The sequence below is a fragment of the Chiloscyllium plagiosum genome, unplaced genomic scaffold (genome assembly GCF_037043375.1).
Source record: "Chiloscyllium plagiosum isolate Xiang-an unplaced genomic scaffold, Cpla_swu_hap1 HiC_scaffold_14, whole genome shotgun sequence".
Lineage (NCBI taxonomy): Eukaryota > Metazoa > Chordata > Chondrichthyes > Orectolobiformes > Hemiscylliidae > Chiloscyllium > Chiloscyllium plagiosum.
This window is the reverse complement of record NW_028270152.1, coordinates 126329553-126354200: the sequence shown is the minus strand read 5'-3', so window position 1 is coordinate 126354200 and position 24648 is coordinate 126329553. Positions and strand designations below refer to the sequence as shown.

The 24648-nt window shown below is 45.5% G+C and overlaps 1 long non-coding RNA gene across 6 annotated transcripts; it reads left to right on the top strand.

Moving 5' to 3' along the window:
• The first annotated feature begins 375 nt into the window (after window positions 1–375).
• LOC148148208 (uncharacterized) lies at window positions 376–24351 on the top strand. Of its 6 annotated transcripts, XR_015759344.1 has the most exons (6): window positions 4005–4115; window positions 7570–7713; window positions 17168–17275; window positions 20092–20154; window positions 23457–23586; window positions 24116–24351. It is a non-coding gene; the product is annotated as an uncharacterized LOC148148208 (long non-coding RNA). The 6 variants fall into 6 exon arrangements; XR_015759346.1 differs by lacking the exon at window positions 17168–17275; XR_015759345.1 differs by lacking the exon at window positions 23457–23586.
• Window positions 24352–24648: the final 297 nt, after the last annotated feature.

Genomic DNA, 24648 nt, shown 5'->3' with positions numbered 1-24648 from the left:
TTTATACTCAGTTCTCCTTCCCGGCTGCCCCTCTGCTTGCCGTCACTTCCTCTGCTGCTCCCGCTCTTTCTGTGAAGGAGAGAGAAAACAAAACACCGATGCCCGCTACAGGTAAGTAATTTTGAAAAAAACTCTTACCTTAGCTGTAGTCTCCCGGGTTCACCTCAACTCGGCCGCTGCTCCCACTCAAATATCTTATCTACATACTCCATGATTTTATAAACCTCTAATAAGGTCACCCCTCAACCTCCTGCTCTCCAGTGACAGACATCCCAGCCTATCCATCCTCTCCTTCTAAAACAATCCCTCCATTCATGGCAACATCCTGGGAAACATCTTCTGAACCTTCTCCAATTTAATGACATCCTTCCTCTAACGGGGGACCAGAACTGAACACAGTGAAGAGGCCTCACCAACATCATGTATAACCTCATGACAGTGTCCCAACTCCTATACCTAAAGGTCTGAGCAATGAAGGTAAGCGTGCTAAACACCCACTTAACCACCCTGTCTACATGTGACACAAACTGCAAAGACCTGAACCCCTCGGTCTCTTTGTTCCACATCACTACTCAAGGCCTTACTTTTAATTAGTGTAATTAATTAATGAGGCTAAAGGAGATGTTTGTTTTATTAAAATATAATATCTTACATTTATTCAAATTAAATTCCATCTGCCACATTTCAGCCCATTCACCCAATTGATCAGGATCCCTCTGTATTCGTGGATAACCTTTTGTTACTGTCGACCTTAACAGTTTTTGATGTCACCCACAAACAAACCATGCTTTGTATATTCTAATTCAAACCATCTACACACATGACAAACAAAAATGGACCCAGCACCGATTCCTGGAGAACACTGCTGGTTTTTCACACAACCCTCCACTATTACTGTCTCCTATTGTTAAGCTAATTTTGTATCCAGTTGGCAAGCTCTTGCTGAATCCCATGGGATCGAACTTTACAACTTCGTCTCCCCGCACAACCTTTTTAATGGCTTTACTAAAGTCGAAATAAACAATGTCTGCCGCTCTGCCCTCATCGATCTTCTTGGTGACTACCTTAAAAATCTCAATCAAGTCTGTGAGACACCCTGTTAAGTAACCATGTTGAGTGTCCCTAATCATTCCTTAACTCTCCAAATACATGCAAATCCTATCCTTCTGAATCGCCTCCAACGGCTTACCCACCACTGAGGTCTACAGTTTCTAGGCTGCTCCTTATACCCCTTCTTTCACAAAGGTACAACATTAGCCACTCTCCAGTCATCAGGCAGCTCACCTGTCGTTATCGATTATACAACTATTTCTCCATGGTACCCACAATTACCTCTCACCCAAACTGTTCCCGTCCTATCACTTCCGTCACTTGCCCTGTCTGATCAGACAAGAAAAGGTCAGGTGTTGCTTGCTTCCTGATAGGAACATTTACATATTGATAAAGAACATTTCTTGAACTCATTTAACACATTCTTTACCAACCAAACCTTTCACACTATTGTAATCACCTACTGCTATAACCTTTTTGTGACTGTATATCGGAGATCTCTCTGTATATTTGTTCCTTATATTCTCCCTGATTATTGCAGCGTCTATAGTGCCATCTGACCAAGGTGATTTTTTTTTAAAGTTTGAAAACGCAATTTTGTTTTTAAAAAAGCTTTCCTCTGCGATTTAAATATAAATCTCTTTTTGTTTATTCACTCAGGTGTGGATGTTTACCCTGAGGGCAGTTGGTAGTTAACCACATTGCTGTGGGTCTGGAGTCACATGTTGGCCAGACCGGGTGAGGATAACATTTTCCTTCCCTAAAGGGCATTAATGAACCAGATGGGTTTTTTCCTAACAGTCGATAATAGTTTCATGGTCATCACTAGCCTTTTCATTTGAGATTTTATTGATATCTGATGCCACCATCAGCCATGATGCTACCATCTAACCGTAATCCTCGGAAGATTGCTCATTTTACTCGTCTAGCAAGAAGTATCATCTGGCCATTGCCTCCCTTTTTAGCAATATATTATTTTTTAAAAAAGCTCCATCATTCTCCGTGTACAATTTGAGGTAAAATTACACACATGCAATTTCTGAAGCCGGAGGGGGATTACAGAGACAGAGAGGGATGTGGGTCTAGTGGGGGATTGTTGTCCAAACATCACTGTGGTGTCCATGGACTGCAACATTTCAGGGAGGCCATTCACCACCACTTTCTCCAAGACACATAAAGGTGGTCAATAAATACTGGTCTGGACAGCAAAGGCAACCTCCTGTGAATAAAACCGAGCAGTGACCTCTCCCAGCTGTCTGGTTGTGAAGGTATAAACCGCTCGGAAATGCAGCTTGGAAAAAAGAGAAACAAACAGTGACATTTCGCAGCTGCCCTCAGAGAGACCTCGCTCTCTGAGCTCACAGCCGGATCAGCTCAGTGAGTTTCAGTCTCTTGAAACATCAATTTTAGACGGTTTTATTATATTAATAGTGAGAAAGGTGAGGGTTTCTTTTTTATGTCTTTCGGTCTGTTGTTTAAATGTTTAAAATATAAAGCATAAGCATTAAGTTATTCTCGGGCGGTACTTTTCGAGCAGTAAGACTGTGCCTTTGTCTTGATCTGTAGATTGTTAAGGCGGAGACGTGGCCTGTTGTAGAGTGGTGTGCTGTTCCTGTCGGATGGGGGAGATTAGGGAGAGTTTCAATCATCCTGATGATTGTGTCTGCAGGAAGTATGTTTGCAAATCCTATCAGATCACATGGATTGGTGAAGGAGTGATTAAAGGCAGTGAGGAATTGACAGGGATCAGGGGGTGTGATAGGTGGCAGTCTCAGGATTGCAGGATACTGCAGATACAGTCAGGTAGATGGGTTACCGCCAGGAAAACTAGGAGGGGTAGGTCGGTACTACAGGAATATCCAGTGGTTATCCCCAGCTCAAACAAGTGTACTGTTTTGGAAAATGTAGGGGGTAATAGACTTTCAGGGGAATATAGCACTGACTGACAAGTTACTGCAACTGAGACTGGCTCTAACCTAATGTAAGGTATACCCAGTTCCACGCAAATGATGGTGTTAGGGGACACTCTAGTCAGGGGCACAGTCTGCCATTTAAGCAGCTGACAGTGAGACATCAGAATGGGGTGGTGCCTCCCTGATGCTAGGGTCAAGGATGCCTCGGAGAGGGTGCAGAATATTCTCAAAGGGGAGAATAGCCAGTGGGAGGACATTGTACATTGGTACCAATGGCATAGGAAGGGGAAAGCATGGGGTCCTGATGAGCAGAGAGATTTGCTAGTTCCACTCGGGAGGCATTAAACCAGTGAGGGAGTTGGAATAAACCTAAAGAGATAGTGAGAAAAGAGGGATGTCCGAGGCTGGTACTGTTCAGATTAGACTGTCAAGGCAGGCAAGAGCAAGCCACAGAATAAAGTGGGACAGACCAGTTACACTGCATTTATTTCAGTGCAAGAGGCCTGACAGGTCAGGCAGGTGGGCTCAGGGTATGGTTTTGAACATGGCACTGGGATATTATAGCAATTACAGAGGCATTACTCAGGGATGGATAGGACTAGCAGCTTAATATTCCAGGGTGTAGATGCGATAGAAAGGGGGCAACAGTACAGGGGGAGTGGCGTCTTTGATTAGGGATAACATTACAGCTGGGCTTCGGGAGGATATTCCTGGGAGTACATCCAGGCAAGTTACTTGGGTGGTACTGAGAAATAAGAAAGGGATGACCGTCTGACTGGGATTGTATTATAGACTCTCTCCCAATAGTCAGCGGGGAATTGAGACACAATTTTACCAGGAGACCTCGGTTATCTGTAAGAATAATATGGATGCAATGATAAGGGGTTTTAACTTTACCAACATGGCCTCGGAGTGCTGTAGTGTTAAGGGTTTGGATGGAAAGGTATTTGTTCAGTGTGTACGAGAACGTTTCAGATTCAGTTTGTAGGATGTACCTACTAGAGAAGGAACAAAACCTGACCTGTTTTCTTTGTTCATTCACAGGATGAGGCTGTCACTGGCTCGGCCAGCATTTATTGCTTCGTTTAACCAGAGGGCAGTTAAGAAAAACCACGTTGCTATAGGACTGGAGTCGCATGCAGATCAGACCAGGTAAGGATGGCATTTTCCTTTCCTAAAGATCATGAGTGAACCAGATGGGATTTCCCAACAATTGACAATGGATTCATTGTCGTCACAAAATTAATTTTTCCAGATATTTATTGAATTCACGTTCCAAAATCTGCTGTGATGGAGTTCAAACCCAGGTCTCCAGAACGTTATCTGGATCTCTGGATTAATTGTCTAGCGATAATTTCACTCCGTCATCGCTGCCTCTTAGGAAATGAGGCAGGGTGAGTGACCGAGGTATCAGTGGGGCAGCCCATCAGCACCAAAGATCCCACGGTATTGTGGCTCAGTGGTTAGCGCTGCTTCCTCAGCACCAGGGACCTGGGTTTGATTCCAGCCTCTGGCGACTCTGTGTTGGAGTTGGCACGTTCTCCCCAGTGTCTGTGAGGGTTTCCTTCGGGTGTTCCAGTTTGCTCCCACAGTCCAAAGATGTGTAGGTTAGTTGGATGAACCATGTTAAATTTCCCATAGTGTCCAGATGGAGTAGATGAGGTTTTGGGATGTGCGGAGAAATCTCTGCCTGATGTGAAAAGATCCTTTGGACAGAGGTCAGCGGGAGGTGTGGCCGCATGTTTTACATATCCCGTGGCGGCAAGGGAGGGTCAAGGGTGTGGAGCGTGGGTTGGTGGGAGGGTGTGGGCCTAACAAGGGTGTTGCCGAGGGAATGGTCTCCGTGCAACGCAGATAGGGGTGGAGAGGGAAATATGTCTGTGGTGGTGGGATCCGACTTTAGGTAGCAGAAATAACAGAGGTTAATGCACTGTATCTGGAGATTAGTGGGGTGGAAGGTGAAGACTGCAAGGTTATAATCTTATTGTGGTTGAAGTGGTGGGATAAAGGTGGAGGTGTGGGAAGTGGAGGGTATGCATTGGAGGGCATTGTTGATCAAGTGAGAGGGAAATTGTGGTCCTTGAAGTAGGAAGCCTTTCTGGGATGTCCTGGGGTGGAATTGCTCCTCCTGGGAGCAGATATTGCAGAGGCAGAGGAATTGGGAGCACAGGATCACACTTTTATACTTGAGGGAAATCAGGAGAGCAAAAAGAAGACATGAAATAGCTTCAGGCAATGGTTTAAGTAGAATCCAAAGAGATTAAACAAATATATCACAGACAAAAGTTTAACTGGACCAGAGAATAGGACCCCTTAAAGATCAACAAGGCTGTCTATGAAACCACAGGGAATGGGAAAGATATGCAAATATTTCATATCATTTTTTACTGGAGAAGGATATAGAAACTCGAGAGTTTGGAGAAATAAACAGAGATACCTTGAAAAGTGTCCATGTTACAGAGGAGGTGGTACTGGGTGTCTTAAATGGCATCAAGGTTGATAATGTCCTGGGACCTGATCAGGTGTATCCCAGAACTTTCTGGAAATCTAGAAGTGATTGTTGCGCCTCTCCTGAGATATTTGTATCGTTGGTAGCGACAGGTGAGGTGCCATTATTTTAAAAAGGTGGTAAGGAGAGGCCATGGAACAAGAGAGCAGTGAGCCTGAAGTCAGTGGCAGGCAAGTTGTTGGAAGGGATTCTGAGGGACAAGATATCCATCTATTAGGAAAGGTAAGGAATGATTAGGGAGAGTCAATGTGGCTTTGTACATGCATAATTATGTCTCACTAACTTAACTGAATGTTTTGAAGTGACAAAGAAAATTGATTAATCCAGGCTGTGAATGTTGTTTATATGGACATTCAACAAGGTTCCACAAAGCAGACTGGTTAGCAGGGTTAGATAACATGGAATGCAGGGAGAGCAAGCCATTTGGATACAAAACTGACTTGAAGGTAGGAGACAGAGGGTGGTGATGGAGGGTTGCTTTGCGGACTGGAGGCCTGTGGGCAGCAGTGTGCTACAAGGATCGATATTGGGTCCTTAAATAATTGACTTGGATGTGAATGTGTAAGGTATGGTCAGTAGGTTTACAGAAGGCACCAAAATTGGAGGTGTAGCGGACAGTGAAGAAGGTTAGTTCAGAATACAACAGGATCTTGATCAGATGGGTCAATGGCGCAAGGAATGGCAGATGGAGTTCAATTTAGACAAATGTGAGCTGTTGGATTTCGGAAAGGCAAGTCAGGGCAGGACCTGTACACTTAATGGTAAAGTCCTGGGGAGTGTTGCTGAATAAAGAGACCTTGGAGTCCAGGTTCATAGTTCCTTGAAAGTCGAGTCACAGGTAGGCGGGGTAGTGAATGTAGTGTTTGGTACACTCCCCGTTATTGGTCAATGCATTGAATGCAGCTGTTGTGACGTCATATTGTGGTTGTACAGGACATTGATTAATGCTCTTCTGGGATTCTGTTTTCAGTTCCAATCTCCCTGTTCTCGGAATGATGTTGTGAAACTTCAAAGGTTTCAGAAAAGGTTTGCAAGGACTTTGCCAGGGTTGGACGGGTTGAGCTATTGGAAAATGCTGAATGGCTGGGACTATTTTTCCTGGAGAGTTAGAGATTGAGAGGTGACCTTATAAATGTTTATAAAATCATGATGGACCTGGATAAGGTGAGCAGTCAGGGACTTTTTCCCGGGTTCTGTGGGTTCAGAACTAGAGGACACAGGCTTAAGATGAGAGGGAAAAGATTTAAAAGGGATCATTTTTCTCAATGAACAGAGTTATCAGAATCTGGAACATTCCACCTGAAAAGGTGCTAGGATTTGAGTCCATAAGGAGTTTACAGGTTAACATTATGAAGTGGGTGATTGGGACTAAATCTGACAATTCCTACAAAGAAATGAAGTGCAATTTGGATCAATCTATGCTCCCTCTCAGGCCAAAAAAGACCCTGAGCTCCCGGTTGCCTGCCATTTTAACACACGAGCGTGTTCCCTGGCCAACATCTGTCTCATGCTTAGGTGCAGTGTTCTAGTGAAGCTGGCAGAACACTCCAGAACATACCAAATGGACCATATTTCAAGGACTGCAATTTCCCCTCTCATGTGGTCAACCCCAATGCCCTCCAGTGTATCTCCTCCACTTCCGACACCACTGCCCTTGAACCCCATCCCTCCAACCCTTAACTCACACACATTGTTATCACATTGCCTGCCATTACACACTACCCACGATTAACCATTAATTGTCTCTGTTGACAGCTATCCCCCACCTACATCACTCAACGATTGGAGCTGCCAAGGACACAAACCTCTGGAATATCCTCCCTAACCCCCTCTGTCCTCCTTTAAGATTGTTGGGCCTCTCCTGAGATATTTGTATCATTGATAGCGACAGGTGAGGTGCCATTATTTTAAAAAGGTGGTAAGGAGAGGCCATGGAACAAGAGAACAGTGAGCCTGAAGTCAGTGGCAGGCAAGGTTGTTGGAAGGGATTCTGAGGGACAGGATATACGTGTATTTGGAAATGATTGGGGAGAGTTAAAGTGGCTTTGTTTGTGCAAAATCGTGTCTCACTAACTTGAGTATTTTTTTTCCTTGAAGATGTGACAAAGATGATTGATGGCAGCCTGTGAACGTTGTCTCCATGGGCATTGAACAAGGTTCCACAAAGCAGACTGGTTAGCAAGGTTAGATAACATGGAATGCTGGGAGAACGAGCCATTTGGATACAAAACTGGCTTGAAGGTAGGAGACAGAGAGTGGTGATGTAGGGTTGTTTTGTGGACTGGAGGCCTGTGAGCAGAAGTGTGCTGCAGCAATGGATATTGGGGCCTTCAATAAATGACTTGGATGTGAATATATGAGATATGGTCAGAAGGCACCAAAATTGGTGGGGTAGTGGGCAGTGTAGAAAGTTAGTTCAGATGGGCCATTGGAACGAAAAATGGCAGACTGAGTTCAATTTAGATAAATGTGAGCTGTTGTATTTTGGAAAGGCAAATCAGGACAGGACTTATGCACTTAATGGTAAAGTCCTGGGGAGTGTTGCTGAACAAAGAGATCTTGGAGTTCAGGTTCATTGTTCCTTGAAAGTAGAGTCGCAGGTAGGCAGACTAGTGAAGGTGGTGTATGGTATGCTTATATTTATTAGTCAATGCATTGAATACGGAAGCTGGGAAGTCATATTGTGGCTTCACAGGACATTGATTAAGCCATTTCAGGAATTCTGCTTTCAGTTTGAATATCCCTGTTCTGGGAAGGATGTTATGAAATTTGAAAGGAGTCAGACAAGATTTGCAAAAACATTGCCAGGGTTGAAGGATTTGGGCTACAGGGAGAGACTGGGGCTATTTTCCCTGAAGAGTCAAAGACAGAGGTGACTTTATGGAGATTTATAAATCATGAGGGGCATGGATACGGTGAACAGCCAGGGTCTTTTCCCCCCCAGGTGAGGTGGGTCCAAAACAAGAGCACATGGGCTTAAGCTGAGAGGGCAAAGATTTAAAAGGGATCGAAGGGGCAACGTTTTCAAGCTGAGTGTGGTGTGTGTGTGGAATGAGCTGCCAGATGAAGTAGTGGAGACTGATGCCATTACAACATTTGAAAGGCATCCGTGAATGGGATGGGTTTTGAGGGATAGGGCCCAATAGCTGGCAAATGGGACTCCAGTAGTTTAGGATCCCGAGTCGGCATGAACGAATTGGACTGTTTCTGTGCTGTCCATCTCTATGACACTAATAAATTAAGATGCGTTCCTCTTTTGTGGAGAGCTAGCAGAAGCACAGATAATTGTCCTTGGAGCTGAGACGATTAAGCAGTGATTTGGACCAGGTGCAGATTTGTTTCCAAACAATTAATTTGCAGAGAGAGAGGAATTGTTAGCACGATCACAATTTTTCGTAACTACTTTCAGGTAACTGGCAAATAATGCAGAGTGAAAATGGGAACATTATTTCACTCAGTAAGTTCTGCGCACCTGGAATAGGCTGAACAGCAGCTGGACACAGATTCAGCAGGTGTTCTCAAACAGATTTATAATTTTACCTTTTAAGGAAAGACTTAGTGGGCTTTGGGCAAGTGAGAGGGGAGTTGGGATAGATTTGCAGCATCTCCAGAGGGAGAGAGTACAGTCCCAATGGGCTGAATAGCCCCCGGCCCCTGTGCTCTGTGATACTGCCCCATTCACTGTGAATGATGAAGCTCATCACAGGGCAGGGAGAGAGAGAATCCCACCACTTACCTCACAATGGGGCCCGGCTGATTGATCTCAAACAAGTACACTGTTTCGGAAAGCGTCGGAGGTCACCCTCTCAGGGGCATATCGCACTGACAAGCAAGGTACTGGTATAGAGACTGGCTCCAATGTAATGTGAGGTATATGAGGTTCCTGGTGATCGATGGTGACAGGGGATTCGCTGGTATAGGGCACAGACTGCCGTTTCTGCAGCTGACAGTGAGACATCAGAATGGGTGGTACCTCCCTGGTGCCAGGGACAAGGATGTCTCGGAGAGGGAGCAGAGTATTCTCAAAAGGGAGTATGATCAGTGGGAGCTCATTGTACATTAGTACCAATGACAACGGAAGAGGAAAGGATGAGGTCCTGACGATAGAATATAGCAAATTGTCCTGGAGGATAAAAAGTAGGTCTTCGTGGGTAGCAGTATCTGGATTACTCTTTGTGCCACATGCTAGTGAGAGTAGGAACAGCAGGATAGAGCAGATGAATGTGTGGCTAAGGATCTGGTGCAGGGGAGAAGGATTGCCATGTTTGGATCATTGGAATCTCTGCTGGGCTAGAATTGACGTGCATAAGTAGGATGGATTGTACCTGAATTGGAAGGTGTCTAATATCCAGGCAGGGAGATTTGCTAGTGCTACTCAGGAGGCATTAAACCAGTGAGGGAGTGGGGGGTAAACCTAAAGAGATAGTGAGAGAAGAGGTATGTCTGAGGCTGGTACAGTTGAGAAGTTAGACAGTCAAGGCAGGCAAGGGCAAGGCACAGAATGAGGTGGGACAGAGCTGTTTCACTGCATTTATTTCAGTGCAAGAGGCCCGTCAGGGAAGGCAGATGAGCTGAGGGTATGGTTTTGAACATGGGACTGGGATATCATGGATATTACAGAAACGTGGCTCAGTGATGGATAGGACTGGCAGCTTAATGTTCTAGGGTGCAATGGGAAGGATAGAAAGGGGGACGAGAGGAGGCAGAATGGCATTTTGGATTAGGGATACCTTTATGGTTGTGCTCAGGGAGGATATTGGGAGTATTTCCAGTGAAGTTACTTGGATAGAATTGGGAAATAAGAAAGGGATGATCACCTTGTTGTGGTTGTCTGCTTGGGTTTCGTCTGGTTTCCTCCCACAGTCCAAAGATGTGTAGGATGGGTGGGTTATCCAGGCTGAATTGCCCATAGTGTTCAGGGATGTGCTGGCCAGGTGGATTGCTCATTGGAATTGCAACGTTATAGGGGTAGGGTAGAAGGCTCTGATGTTCAGTGTGGATGTGATGGGCTGAATGGCCCGCTTCCACGCTGTCTGGATTCTCTGATAATTCTACTAGCTTTAAAATAGTTACAGAAAATAATAGACCAGATCTAATAGGTAGCCTTCTAAATTGGACAATTTCGATGGCACAAGGTAAGAACTTGCAAAATTTGTTTGCGGGAGGTTATTTCCAGGGAAAGAGATGGCTGGACAAAAGAGTAACCAGGCAGAGAATAGCAACCCTCAAAAATCAGTAAGGCTGTCGATGGAACCGCAGGCGGTGGGAGAGATTCTGTAAGTATTTCACATCAGTTTTTACTGAAAAATGATATGGAAGCTAGAGAGTTTGGAGAAATAAATAGCGATAATTTGGCAATTGTTCATATTTCAGTGGAGGAGCTACTGGATGTCTTAAAAAGCAGAAAGGTGGATAAATCCCAGGAATCTGAGCAGGTGTATCCCAGAACTTTGTGGGAAGCCAGCGAAGTGATTGCTGGGCCCCTCGCTGAGATATTTGTATCACCAATTGCCACAGACAAGGTACTGGAAGATGGGTGCCATTATTTGAGAAAGTTAAAAATCACACACCAGGTTATAGTCAAACAGGTTTATTTGGAAGTGTGCTTCCAATTAAACCGGTTGGACTATAACCTGGTGTTGTGTGATTTCTAACTTTGTACACCCCAGTCCAACACTGGCATCTCCAAATCATTATTTGAGAAAGGCAGTCAGGAAAATCCAGGGAACTATAGACCGGTGAGTCTGAAGTCAGTGGCAGGCAAGTTGTTGGAAGGGATTCTCAGGGACAGAATTTACATGTCATTGGAAAGGCAAGAAAAGATTAGGGATAGTCAGCATGGCTTTGTGCATGGAAGTCATTAACTTGGACTTGAGAAAGACACAAGGTTCCACATAACAGGCTGGTTAGCAAGTTCAACACCATAAAATACAGGCGGAGCTAGCTATTTGGATACAAAATTGGCTGGAAGATCAAAGAGTCATAGATGTACAACACAGAAGCAGAGACCCTTCGGTCCAACCAGTACATGCTGACTAGATATCCCAACGCAATGTAGTCCCACCTGCCTGCACCCGGCCCTTATCCTTCCTATTCATATACCCAATAAGATGCCTTATAAATGTTGCATTCGTCCAACCTCCTCCACTTCCTCAGGCAGCTCATTCCATACACGTATCACCCTCTGTGAAAACGTTGCCCCACAAGTCTCTTTAAAGTCTTTCCCCTCTCACCCTAAACCTATGCCCTCTCGTGCTGGGATCCACCACCCCAGGGAAGAGACTTTGTCTATTTATCCTATCCATGCCCCTCATGATTTTATGTACCTCTATAAGCTCACCTCTCAGCTTCCGACCCTCCAGGGAAAATAGCCCCAGTCTATTCAAAATCTATTCAACCCCCAGCTGAGCTCAAATCCTCCAATCCTGGTAACTTTCTTGTAAATCTTTTCTGAACCCTTTCAAGTTTCACAACATCCTTCCGATAGGAAGGAGACCAGATTTGTACGCAATATTCCAATAGTGGCCTCACCAATGCCCTGTACAGCCACAACATGACCTCCCAACTCCTATACTTAATGTTCTAACCATATGCCGCCTTCACTATCCTATCTACCTGTGGCTACACTTTCAAGGAGCTATGAACCCGCACTCCAAGGTCTCTTTGTTCAGTAACACTCCTCAGGACCTTACCATTAAGTGTATAAGTCCTGCTAAGATTTGATTTCCCCAAATGCCACTCCTCAGCTCATTCACTCATCTGATCAAGATCCCGTTGTACTCTGAGGTAATTGTTTTCACTGTCCACTACACCTCCAACTTTGGTGTCATCTCACTAACTATGCCTGCTATGTTCACATCCAAGTCATTCATATAAATGACGAAAAGTAGTGGATCCAGCACCGACCCTTGTGGCACTCCACTGGTCACAGGCCTCCAGTCTGAAAAACAACCCTCCACCACCACCCTCTGTCTTCTGCCTTTGAGCCAGTTTTGGATCCCAATTGGCTAGTTCTCCCTGTATTCCATGAGCTCTAACCTTGCTGAGCAGTCAGTGTCTTGGTGGAGGGTGCTTTTAGGACTGGAAGCCTGTGGTGAGCAAAATGCTGTCAGGCTGGGTGCTGGGTCCACTGCTTTTTGTCATTTATATCAGTGATCTCCATGTGAATATAGGAGCTATGGTTAGTAAGTTTACAGTAGACACCAAAATTTGAGGTGCAGTGGACAGTAAAGTTACCTCAGAGTACAATGAGACTCCGATCAAATGGGCTGAGGAGTGGCAGATGAAGTTTAATTTTGATAAATTTGAGGTTCTGCATTTTGGAAAAACAAATCAGGGCCGGACTTCTACACTTAATGGGAAGGTCCTGGGCAGTGTTGCTGAACTAAGAGACCTTGGAGTGCAGGTTCACAGTTCCTTGAAAGTGGAATCATAGATAGGCAGGGTAGTGAAGAAGGTGTTTCGTATCCTTGCCTTTATCGGTCAGTGCATTGAGTACAGGAGTTGTGACGTCATTTTGCGGCTGTACAGGACATTGATTCAGTCACTACTGGAATTCTGTTTTCAGTCCTGGTCTCCCCACTATCGGAATGATATTGTGAAACTTGAAAGGATTCAGAAAAGATGTGCAAAGATGTTGCCAGGGTTGAGGGATTGAGCTATAGGGAGAGGCTGAATAGACTGAGGCTGTTTTCACTGGAGAATCGGATGCTGAGGGGTGACCATAGAGGTTGATAAAATCGTGAGGGGCATGGATAAGGTAAACAGTTAGGGTCTTATTCCTGTTTAGGTGAGTCCAAAACTAGAAAGCACAGGCGTGAGGGAAAAGATTGAAAAGGGATATTAGGGGCAAAGTTTCAAGCTGAACGTGATACGTGTATGGAATAAGCTGCCAGAGAAAGTGTGGAGGCTGGTATAGTTACAACATTTAAAACGCATCTCATTGGATATGTGATTGGGAAAGGTTTAGAAGGTTATGGGCCAAGTGCTGGCATATGGGACGAGATTAATTTAGGATATCTGGTCGGCATGGACAATTTGGACAAAAGGGTTTGTTTCTGTGTTGTACATCTCTACGACACTAATAAATTAAAATTAAGATGGATTTCTCTTTTATGGAGAGTTAGCAGAAGGTCAGACAATTCTCCTGGGAGCTGAGAAGGATAAGCAGTGATTTCGACCAGTAGTTGATTTGTTTCCAGGATATTTCATTTATAGAGAGACAGAGTGAGAAATTTTTAACGTCACAATTTTTAGTAACTACTTTCAGGTAACTGGCAAATTATGCAGGTTAAAAATGTGAAGATTATTTTACTCACTAAGTTCTGAGAATCTGGAACAGTTTGAAAGACAGCTGAATGCAGATTCAGTAGCTATTGTCAAAACAAATTTGAAATTTAACTTTTTAAGGAAGGATTTGGAAGGCTATGTCCAAATGGGAGTTGAGTTGGAACTGACTGGTACCATCTCCAGAGGGAGAGAGTACAGCCCCAATGGGCTGAATAGCTCCCAGCCCCTGTGCTCTGTGATACTGCCTCATTCACTGTGAATGATGAAGCTCATCACAGGACAGAACTGTAGAGATGTACAGCATGAAAATACACCCTTTGGTTAAACTGGTCCATGCTGACCAGATATCCCAACTTAATCTAAGTTCCATTTGCCAACACTTGGCTCATATCACTCTGCACCCTTCCTATTCATATACCTATCCAGATGCCAAATGGTATAATTGTACCAACATCCTCCACTTCCCGACAGAAGATTCCATACACGCACCAACCTCGGTGGGAAAAAAAATTGCCCCTCTGATCCATTTTAAATTCTTCCCCTCTCATGTTAAACCTATGCTCTCTCATTCTGGACTCACCACCCCAGGGAAACGACCTTGTCTATTTTTCCTATCCATGCCCCTCATGATTTTATAAACCTCTATGAGGTCACCCCTCAGCCTCTGATGCACCTGGAGGATCCCACCACTCAGGTCACAATGGGGCCTGGCTGATTGACACAGCTTCAGACCAATCGGAGAGTTGGCATGATCCTCCAGCCAATGGGAGTGAATGAGGGGTGGGTCCAGCAGGCCAACACATGACCATCAGCTTTGCAGGCGCAGTGTCACTGTGAGGGAGGACTCAGTGAGTGTGAAGGGAGTGGGAGAGACAGCAGAGACAGGGAGAGAGATGGAGTTAGTGTGGAATGGGAGGGTTGATAAACACTGTTTCAGTCTGCTAGAACTGAATTAGATTCTCCGGGTAAATTGAAAGAACTGTGGATGCTGTAAATCACACACAACAACTGAAAGTACTGGAAAAGCTCAGCAGATCTGGCAGCATCTGTGAAGTGAAATCGGTTCGCATTTTGGATTCGGTGACATCCTCAGGAACTGATGCTACTGAGAAAAAAATGTTGGTTTTTATGCAGAAGGTAGGGGTTAAGGAGTAAATGATAGGGGGGATAGAGTCCAAAGAGAGAGATAGGAGCAGTTGGACAAAGGAGTGGATAACGATCTGAGGGGGAGGGTGAATAGCTGTTTATGGGGACTGTTAGTGGCTAACCATAGGTAGTGTGTAATGCCAGGCTATGTAATAAAAAGGCCTGGTGTGTGGGGTAAGGGGCAAAGACACTAGGACGTGGGAGAGTTCAGGACCTAAAATTATTGAATTTGATGTTGAAGCCAGAGGATTGTAGGGTCCCCGACTGGGAGATGAGGCGTTGTTCTTCCAGCTTGTGTTAAAGTGTGGCGCTGGAAAAACACAGCAGGTCAGGCAGCATCCAAGGAGCAGGAGAATTGACATATTGGGCATGTAAGCACTTCATCAGAAATGTGGGAGTTGGGGGAAGAGGGCTGTGAGATAAATAGGGAGGGGTGTTTGGGGTTGGGGGGAAGGGAGCTACGAAGAGACTAGGTAGATGTAGATGGGGTAGTGGTGAGAGGGTGGAATGGATAATTGGGAAGGAAGATGGAGAGGTGGGACAGTTCAGGAGGCCAGTGCCGAGTTGGAGGATTGAATCTGTGATGAGGTGGGAGAGAGGAGATGAGGAAACCTTGATGCCGTGTGGTTGAAAGGTTCCAAGGTAGAAGATGAGGTGTTCTTCCTCCAGGCGTCGGGTGGCTTGGATTTGGGGGTGGAGGACACCCAGGACTTGCATGTCCTTGGCAGCGTGGCGGCGGAGGGGATGTAGCTGAAGTGGTCGGCCACAAGGTGGTGGGGTTGGTTGGTGCATGTGCCCCAGAAATATTCCCTGAAATATTCCACAAGTTGGCGTCCTGACTCCCCAGTGCAGAGGAGACCACATTGAGAGCAAAGGACACAATAGTTGAGGTGTTTGGGTGGGCAGGGAATTCTCTGCTGGATGTGGGAGGATCCTTTGGGCCTTGGATGGAGGTGAGGGGAAGGTGTGGGCACAGGTTTTACACCACTTGCAGTGGCAAGCGAAGGTGCTGGGAGTGGAGGATGGGTTGGTGGGGAGCTTGGACCTAATGAGGAAGTCACAGAGGGAATGGTCTCTGTGGAATGCTGAAAGGGGAGGGGAGGGAAATATATCTCTGGTGGGGTCTGATTGTAGGTGGTGGAAATGGCAGAGGATGATGTGTTGTATCTGGGTGGAAGGTGAGGAGTGGGGGGATCCCATCCTTGTTGGGGTTGGAAGGGTGGGGTTCAAGGGCAGTGGTGTAGGAAGGGGATGAGATACACTGGAGGGCATTGTTGACCACATGGGAGGGGAAATTGCAGTCCTTGAAATAGGAGACCATTTGGTATGTTCTGGAGTGTTCTGCCAGCTTGTATCAAGCTTCACTGGAACACTGCAGTAAGCATGAGACAGATGTTGGACAGGGAACAGTCTTGTGTGTTAAAGTGACAGGCAACTTGAAGCTCCGGGACCTTTTTGCAGCCACAATGTCACTCATCAGTCACCATTTCCACCACCGCCACTCAGATGCTACCAGGTTCCTGTCTCCTCCACGAACAGCTTTCCACCCTCCCACCAGATCGTTATTCACTCCTTTGTCTTTACAAATGTTCCTGTCTCTCTTTGCACTCTGTCCCCACTTATTATTTACTCTTTAACCCTTATCTCCTGTAGTCCAAAGATGTGCAGGTTAGGAGAATTGGCCCAGCTAAATTTCCCGTAGTGTTCAGGGATGTGCATTAGTCCGGGGAAATGGAGAGTAATAGGGAGGGGAATGAATCTGGGTGGGATGAACTTCAGAGGGTGGGTGTGGAATTGTTGGGCCGAAGAGCCCGTTTCCACGCTATAGGGATTCTACTTTTCCCAGCTGTCTTCGGTTCTGCTGAAGAGTCACAGAACCCGTGATGACCCTTGGTGTGTGCAGGAGGCGGAAAGGGGAGAGTGGCAGCAGAAACCGGATGAGATGTATCAGTGTAGACTGGGAGGGTTTAGTTACACTCTGTGTAGGTCGTTAATCTGAATTAGAAAATCTTGGTCCCACGTTTGCAGCAAAGAGGAAAACAGCTGTGGGCCTCAGGCAGTGAGCGGTCCTGGGTTATGGCCGCCATCTTTATTTGGGGCAAGGTACAGCAAGGCGCAGGCACATGTCCTCTTTTGGGGAGGGGGGCGGGGTGATTTCAAGAGGAGTGTTTACACATCAAACACATACCAAGAGAAGTGTTCGCCTTCACTATTCACCTTGCACTGATTGTGAGCTTTGTTTTGCGAATTCATTTTCTAGGATATTAATTGAGAATAATTGAGACTGGGATCTCAAAAACAAGTTTCTACAGTCAGCGGAGTCATCAGGGTCTGGATATCATTGGCATTTAACTGTGGAACGAGAAAGGTTTGTTCATTCTGGGAAAATGTCACCAATAGTTTTGTCAAGCAAAAAGCAGAAAGATGTTCAAGTTCATGGTCAGAGCACCCTTTGGGTATGTGTTCAATTCTTGGCCCTGCAGCTGTGGAAGGAGGTATTGGCCTGAGAGAGAGCATAGATTTATCCAAATGCCAGATATAGTCCCAGTCACCCACTTCATGATGTTAACCTGTAAACTCCCGACTTCCAATTCCCTGCAAGCTTCTCATAGAATTTCCTTGTGGACTCAAATTCCAACACCATTTCAGGTGGAACGTTCCAGATTCTGACAACTGTCTGTTCATCCAGAAACTGCTGAAGTCCATGTTGACTCTGTGGTTACAAAGGGCTGAATTGAAAGATGAGATGCTGTTCCTGAGCTCCCATTGAGATGCATTAGAACAGTACAGGAGGCTGAGGGCAATGTAGGTATGAGCAGACATTGAAAACGACAGGGCTGCACTGTGAGGGCTGCTTGGCTCAATGAGAGTGTTTTGGAGTTGGGTGTAAACAGAGTGAGGTGAGACTGGGAGAAGGTGAAGCTGAAACTCAAGTTTAGTTCAGGCCATTCAGTAATTCACGTGGTCCCAATGGGAACAGCCAATTTCTCAGTGATACCTGCTGAGTATTTAAGTTTTTAAAGTATGACATATCTGCTGAAGTGAAGATTTTTTTTATTATAATGTACATGTTTGAAGTGAAGGAAGGTTGCTCACTCGTTTAAATTTTCTTAATGGGAGTAACGAGATGAATGTAGAGAGATGTTGTGATAGGGCACCTCAGACCCGTGGTGTGGTCCTCTTGTACAATGTGGGAAATAAGGGACGCTTCCTGTGTGCCTGACGTCTATGTGTGCTGCAAGTGTGTCCAACTGCAGTTACTGGGAACCTGCTTTTCAGACCTGGAGCTGTGAGTGGACTCACTGTGGAGCGTCTGAGAATGTTATGGACAGCATGTTTAGTGAGTTAGTCACACTGCAGGTGAGGGCTACACAGGCAGAAAGGGAATGGATGACCATCAGATCAAGGAAAAGGCTCAGGAAGGGGGTGCAGAGGTCCCCAGTGGTCATCCCCTTCTCATACAGATACTGTATCCCGCTTGGGATTCTGTAAGGGCGGGAATGGGTGGGGTAGCTTCTCGGGAAATCAGCACCAGCTAGGGTCATGCCACCACAGAGAGCTCCGCTGCACACAGCGGGAGGAAAGAGAGGAGACACGGCTATAGTGACAGGGGATTCAATGCTCAGGGTTAGGGCAGGCACTGCTGTAACCACAGACATGAATCCAGGATGGTATGTTACCTCCATAAAGCTAGGATCCGCAATATCATGGGGAGGCTGCAGGACTTTCTGGAGCTGGAGTTAAACAGCCCGTGGTGGTGGAACACACAGATACCAACAACATCGCTAAACAGAGGGATGAGGGCCTGAAAGCTAGATATAGGGAGAGCAGAGATGCATTAAAATGTAGCTCCTGAAACGTAATAATGTCAGACTTACTCCCAGTGCCATGTGCTAGTGAGAGCAGGAATAAGAGGGTAGATCAGCTGGATGTGTGGCTGGGGAAATGGTGTACCAGAGAAAGGTTTAGATTCTTCAGGCACTGGGACTGTTTCTGGGTGGGTCCTATACCAGCCTGACCGGTTACCCCTGGGCAGAGCTGAGACAAATCTGATGGCTTTTGCAGTTCCATTGGTGAGGTTTTAACTAGTCTGGCAGGGGGTTGGGAAATCAAGTGTCGGCTTAGATGGGTCAGATTCAGGTCAGGGAATGGGAGGTAGAATATTAGTGATGTAGTCAGCAGCTCAGAAAGCCAAAGAAAAGGAGGATTAAACGAGGATTGAGTCCCTCTTCAGCCATCAGTCCTGCCATCTCAGAAATGTGAGTCAACAAAATATGGAGCTGTATACATGTCTATGACTCTATGTGCTTCAGCAAAATGGTGGAAATCTGCAATAAGAAAATAAATTGCTGGACATCCTCAGCAAGTCTGTCAGCATCTGAAATGGTGACAGATGCCGGAAACATTGCAGCCTTGCAGAAGTGTTTAGATGATCACACCAAGATGTTACACGGAGTGCCAGAACGTGGGACTAGAATAAATAGGCGTTTGATGACCAGCATGGATACGATGGGGCTGGAAAATTGATGTTTCGGGTCAGGACTAGTCATCCGGACTGACAAACTGTCCTGACCCAAAACATCAACTTTCCTGCCCCTCTGATGCTGCCTGACCTGCTGCACTTCCCCAGATCAACATTGTATAAACTCTGACTTCCAGCATCTGCAGCCCTTAACTATCTACACATCTCAGGACTCAGGCAAGTGACCCTCCTTTACTCTCTCTCAGTAACCAGGAGAGTCTTCCTTTGGAAAGGGGAACAAAGGTACACGCAGTACTCAAGGTGTGGTCTCACCAAAGCCCTTCCAGAAAGGGATCCCTGCTCCGGTACTCGAATCCTCTCACTAGGAAGGTCACACATCATTTACATTCTCCACTGCTTCCCACTCCTACCTGCTTCTGAAAAGAGGGAATCTCAGAGAAACACGGAATAAAATGGGGTCAGAGTCTCTGGTATAAAACTGTTGAACACAATGCCCCCATCTTCTCCATATTGGTCATCAAGCGCACGTGCCTGGTGTCATCATCTGAACACTTCTTCAAGGCTGCAATGTTTCCTGCATCTGTCACCATTTCAGATACTGCCAGACCTGCTGAGGATCTGCAGCACTTTTTTTTCTCTGTTGTAGAGTACTGAAAGGGAGGATTTGTAGTTGAGAAATTCACATTGAACTTCATGTTCAGTTTTGATAGTTACTGGATCCGTGCCGATCTGGATATCATTGGCCTTTTCATCTGGAACGAAAGGTGTGTATTCTGCCTGTGGACGAATATCTAAAATGTCAGCGTCACTGGAAAAAGTACTGAGACAGCGAAGTCCATGTTAGCGGGGACTGTGGAGAGAAATTTCATTTGATTTTTGAAAGTCTAAAAAATCATGGCACATTTCCCAGGAACAGTTAAGCCCCAGATTGGTTTTGTATGAGGACAATTTACCATGAAACCAGAAAGACAAAAGGATTCCTGCATCATGGAAAAAGCTGTGAAAATGGAATTGTTGTAATGGAGTTAATTATCGATCATGGATTGTAATCCATTGGCGGTGTCACGTCGGTTCCAGCACCGTGGGGAAACACGGGAAATGTGATGGATGCAGTGTAGGTTCCAGTTATTAAACTGGAAAGGTGCAGAAGAAATTTACAAGGATGATGCCAGGTCTCAGGGGTCTGAGTTACAGGGAGAGGTTAGACAAGCGAGGACTCTTTTGTTTATAGCAGAGGAAACCGAGGGGGAATATATTAAAGAAGTGTATAAGATCATGAGAGGCATGGATAAGGTGAATGCACTCAGCCTTTTTCCCAGGGAATAAGGACTGGTGGGCATCAGTTTAAGGTTAGAGGAGAAAGACTAAAAGGGAACCTGAGGGGCAACTGTTCTATACAGAGGGTGGTATGTGTCCAGACTGAGCTGCCAGTGGAAGTGGTTGAGGCGGGTCTGTTAACAACATGTGAAAGGCATTTGGAAAAATACATGGATAGGAAAGGGTCAGAAGCAGATGAGCCAAGTGCATGGAAATAGGGTTAGCATGGATGGACATTCTGATCGGCATAGGCCAGTTTGGGCCAAAGGGCCTGTCTCTGCTGTAGGATTCCATGACTAAGTGCATTTGCTATTTCTCCCCTTAACTCTGTTGGTATCCTGGGATGTATTCCATCAGGGCAAAGAGACTTGTCTACCTTTAGCTCCATTAGCTTGCCCAGCTCTAACTCTTTCATGATAATGGTTATTTATAGGTCCTCACCTTCCTCAGTCTCCTTATCAATTACTGGCATGTTCTTCATATCCTCACTGTGAAGTCTGACTGCTGTGTCCTCATATTCCTGACCCCTGCTGGGTAGGAATAACTAGGCACAGAACTCGGAGAGGTCTTCTTTGAATCTTTATTAATGAGACATGGTAGTTACCTGGATATTTTACGTGCAAAATGCCTCCAGGCAGCATCAGGTAACTCCCCGCCTGTCCGGTGTACGGCTCCCATTCTTCTAGCTTTGTGGTTTGTAACTTTGAATAGAGACTATCTCTCAGGATTATCTCCATGGCAACAGCAGTTAAAAAGTCGAGTTCTGTTCAGCACTTTGTGGTTAAACCACACACCCCTCCCCCCACGCCCCTTTGGCTCCCTCAAGTGCCTGACAGGCGCTTCAGTTTCAGTGGGGCTGTCTATCAGGATTCTGATTTGGAGGAGCCGGGGTTGAGGTGGGATCAACAAAGTTAAAAACCACACAACACTAGGTTATAGTCCAACAGGTTTATTTGGAAATACAAGTTTTTGGAGTGTGCTGTGATTTTTAACTTGATCAGGATTATCTCTATGGTAACAGTTAAGTGCTTCAACAATTACAGAGGCCATATGTTCCCAACACAATAGGTTCCCCTCTAGCAGGGTAAACTGCTATTCTGGCCCTGGGGATAGCTACTCATCACTTTTCTCCCCCAATCCCATCCAGCTTTCTGTTGAGCTTTAAAGTTTTTCTAATCTCCTAGTTTCTCCTTGGTCTTTGCCAATTTGTATGCTTTCAATTTCAATTTGATAGACTCCCTTATTTCCTGAGCCACCCATGGCAGATTACACCATTTCCGACAGTCCTCCCTTTTCACTGATATATACTTTTGCTGAACAGCTTGAAAAATTCTTTGATATTCCTCCACTGTCTGTCAACTGTCCCACCCTAAAGTCTTTGCTTCCAGTCTACATTAGCCAACTCCTGCCTCATCCTATTGTAGTCTCCTTTGTTCAAGCACAGGATCTTGGGATTGGATTTAATCTTCCCGCTTTCCAACTGTATTCTAAATTCAACCAGACTTATCATAAGTCTTTTCATCAGATTACGAGGTGAGGCGATGTTACCTCGGTGTTTTGGTTTTCATTGTCAGAGACCTTGGCTTTGTCATAAAGTACGGGATAGATATTCACAACACCGTATTCTGGACGGTGTGAATGTATTACACCGTCTAAAACCATAAATCACTGTCTCCCCTCAGTTTACATGATTTAGTGATGCCGGTGTTGGACTGGGGTGTATAAATTTAAAAATCTCAACACCAGGTTATAGTCCTTCAGGTTTAATTGGAAACACACTATCTTTCGGAGCGTTGCTCCTTCGTCGTGATCCAATTAAACCTGTTGGACTATAACCTGTTGTGTGATTTTTAACTCCCTTCAGTTTAAAATTGCAAAATCTCCTACATGCTTCCGCACTAAGTTTGGAACGCTAATCCACCTGACTATCCTGCATTTTCCGAAAATCTTCTTTGGTGAAGGTGGTGAGTTTTGGATTCAGCTTTCCAGTTATTACTGTAAGAAGATAAGCATTGGGCACAGGAGAGGCAATGCAGCCCTTTCCATCATTTAATACCATGATGATTAAGCTCACCTCGGTGTCAGCTGGATTTTCCCGCCTGCTCTCTCTCACCCTTCATCTCATTGCAAATTAAACATCTGTATCTCTGCATTAAATTTGCTCATTGTCCTGGCATCCACCGCATTTTGAATAGGGAATTCCACAGATTCACAGCACATTGAGATAGGTACATTCTTCTTCATGAGAATCGAATAGAATCCCTATAGTGCAGAGTCCACACCATCCGAAAAATGACCATTCTATTCAGACTCACCCATTCCCTGTATTTCCCATGGTTAATGGCTTAACCTGCACAGGCATGGACACTGTGGGAATTTAGCATAGCCAATCCACCTAACCAGCACATCTTTGGACTGTGGGATGAAACTGGAGCACCTAGAGGAAACCCGCACAGACATGGGGAGAACATGTAAACTCCACACAGTCGCCTAAGGCTGGAATCAAATCCAGGTCCCTGACGCTGTGAGTCAGCAATGCTAACCATTGAGCCAACTCTGCTTAAAACCTGCTCCTCCAATTAACCACCCCACGCCCCAGTTGGCTGAATCTATATTCCTTACATCAGAAAATCAGGTTGTGGAAGCAGATGTCTCAGTAAAACCCAGTGACAGTCCATATGTTCAGTGTGTCTGAATGGGGATCCTATACACAACACCCTCCAGTCCACACTTTTCATTCACTTTCCAGAGACAGGGCTCCAGTGGCTTCATGGGGACTACAACTCCCACAATCCCTGAGGCAAGGACCACACGTGTGCGGAGAAACCCAGCATTGTACATGTACAGAATGTGGGCGGGTTTTGGAGCATGTGCTTTGGGTAAGTATACTTTGCGGAAAGTATTTCACACTATGATTGGCTGGAGGAGGAATGCATCTGCTTATAGTATTGATCAGTTGGGGGCTCAAGGTGTCACCACACCCATGTAGGACCACTCTCCATCCCCAATTCATTGTAATGTTGGGAATCAACTAATGGGGAACAAAGAAGGATCTGACCCATTCTCCCAGACTGAAGGTTCCTCTTCTGTCCAGGATCTGCCACCTCCCTGTCTGTTTCCTTTTGTTTCATTCTGCTGTTACATTACTGACTTGCAGCAACTGAAGGGAAAGGAAGTGAACCCAGAAAGGGTGCAGAGTCTAACCAGGGACGGGAAGTGGTGGCATGGATCTGTTTATCAGCAACTCCATGAGAATGTGGAGGGTGTACATTTGGGGGTAGCAGAGTCAGAATGGCCTGAAAGTAAGTGGCCTGGAGGGTTACAGCTTTGAGGGAAGAAAGGAAAATAAGATATTCCAGAGAAACAGTCTATTCTGAATTTCTAATATGTGCATATTCCTTTATACAGGGTGCTAGATGGTGAAGATTTGCAGACTGAAATCTCAAAATCATGTGCCGATCGTGATTACGTTAAGCAGCATTTGAAGATCCAAAGATAGAGAATCACTCGGCCAAAATCCTGCAACACTCTCCCTCCCAGCATTGTCGGTCTCTCTGCACCAAATGACTGTGAATGCTACAAGACAGCAGCTCACTACCATCTTCTCAAGGGTAACGAGAGATGGGGAATAAATGCTGGCTGAGCCAGTGATGCCCATATCCTAGATATGGTTTCTATCTCGAGTTGCTGAAACCCGGTTGATGTTACAGCAGGATGATGAGGGGTGCTGAGTACATCCTCCAGGAGGCAGCACCATCACATTACTCCTGCCTACACCCACACAGTAACACAGCAACATCACTGGAACAAAAGGCAGTGAAACCAAAGGAGGACTTAGATATAGTTCTTCGAGGTAAAGTCATGAAAGGGGATTGGAACACAGCAGGAACAGGAGACTGAGCTGGATGGTCAGCTGTTTCCCATTGAATGGTGGAGCAGGA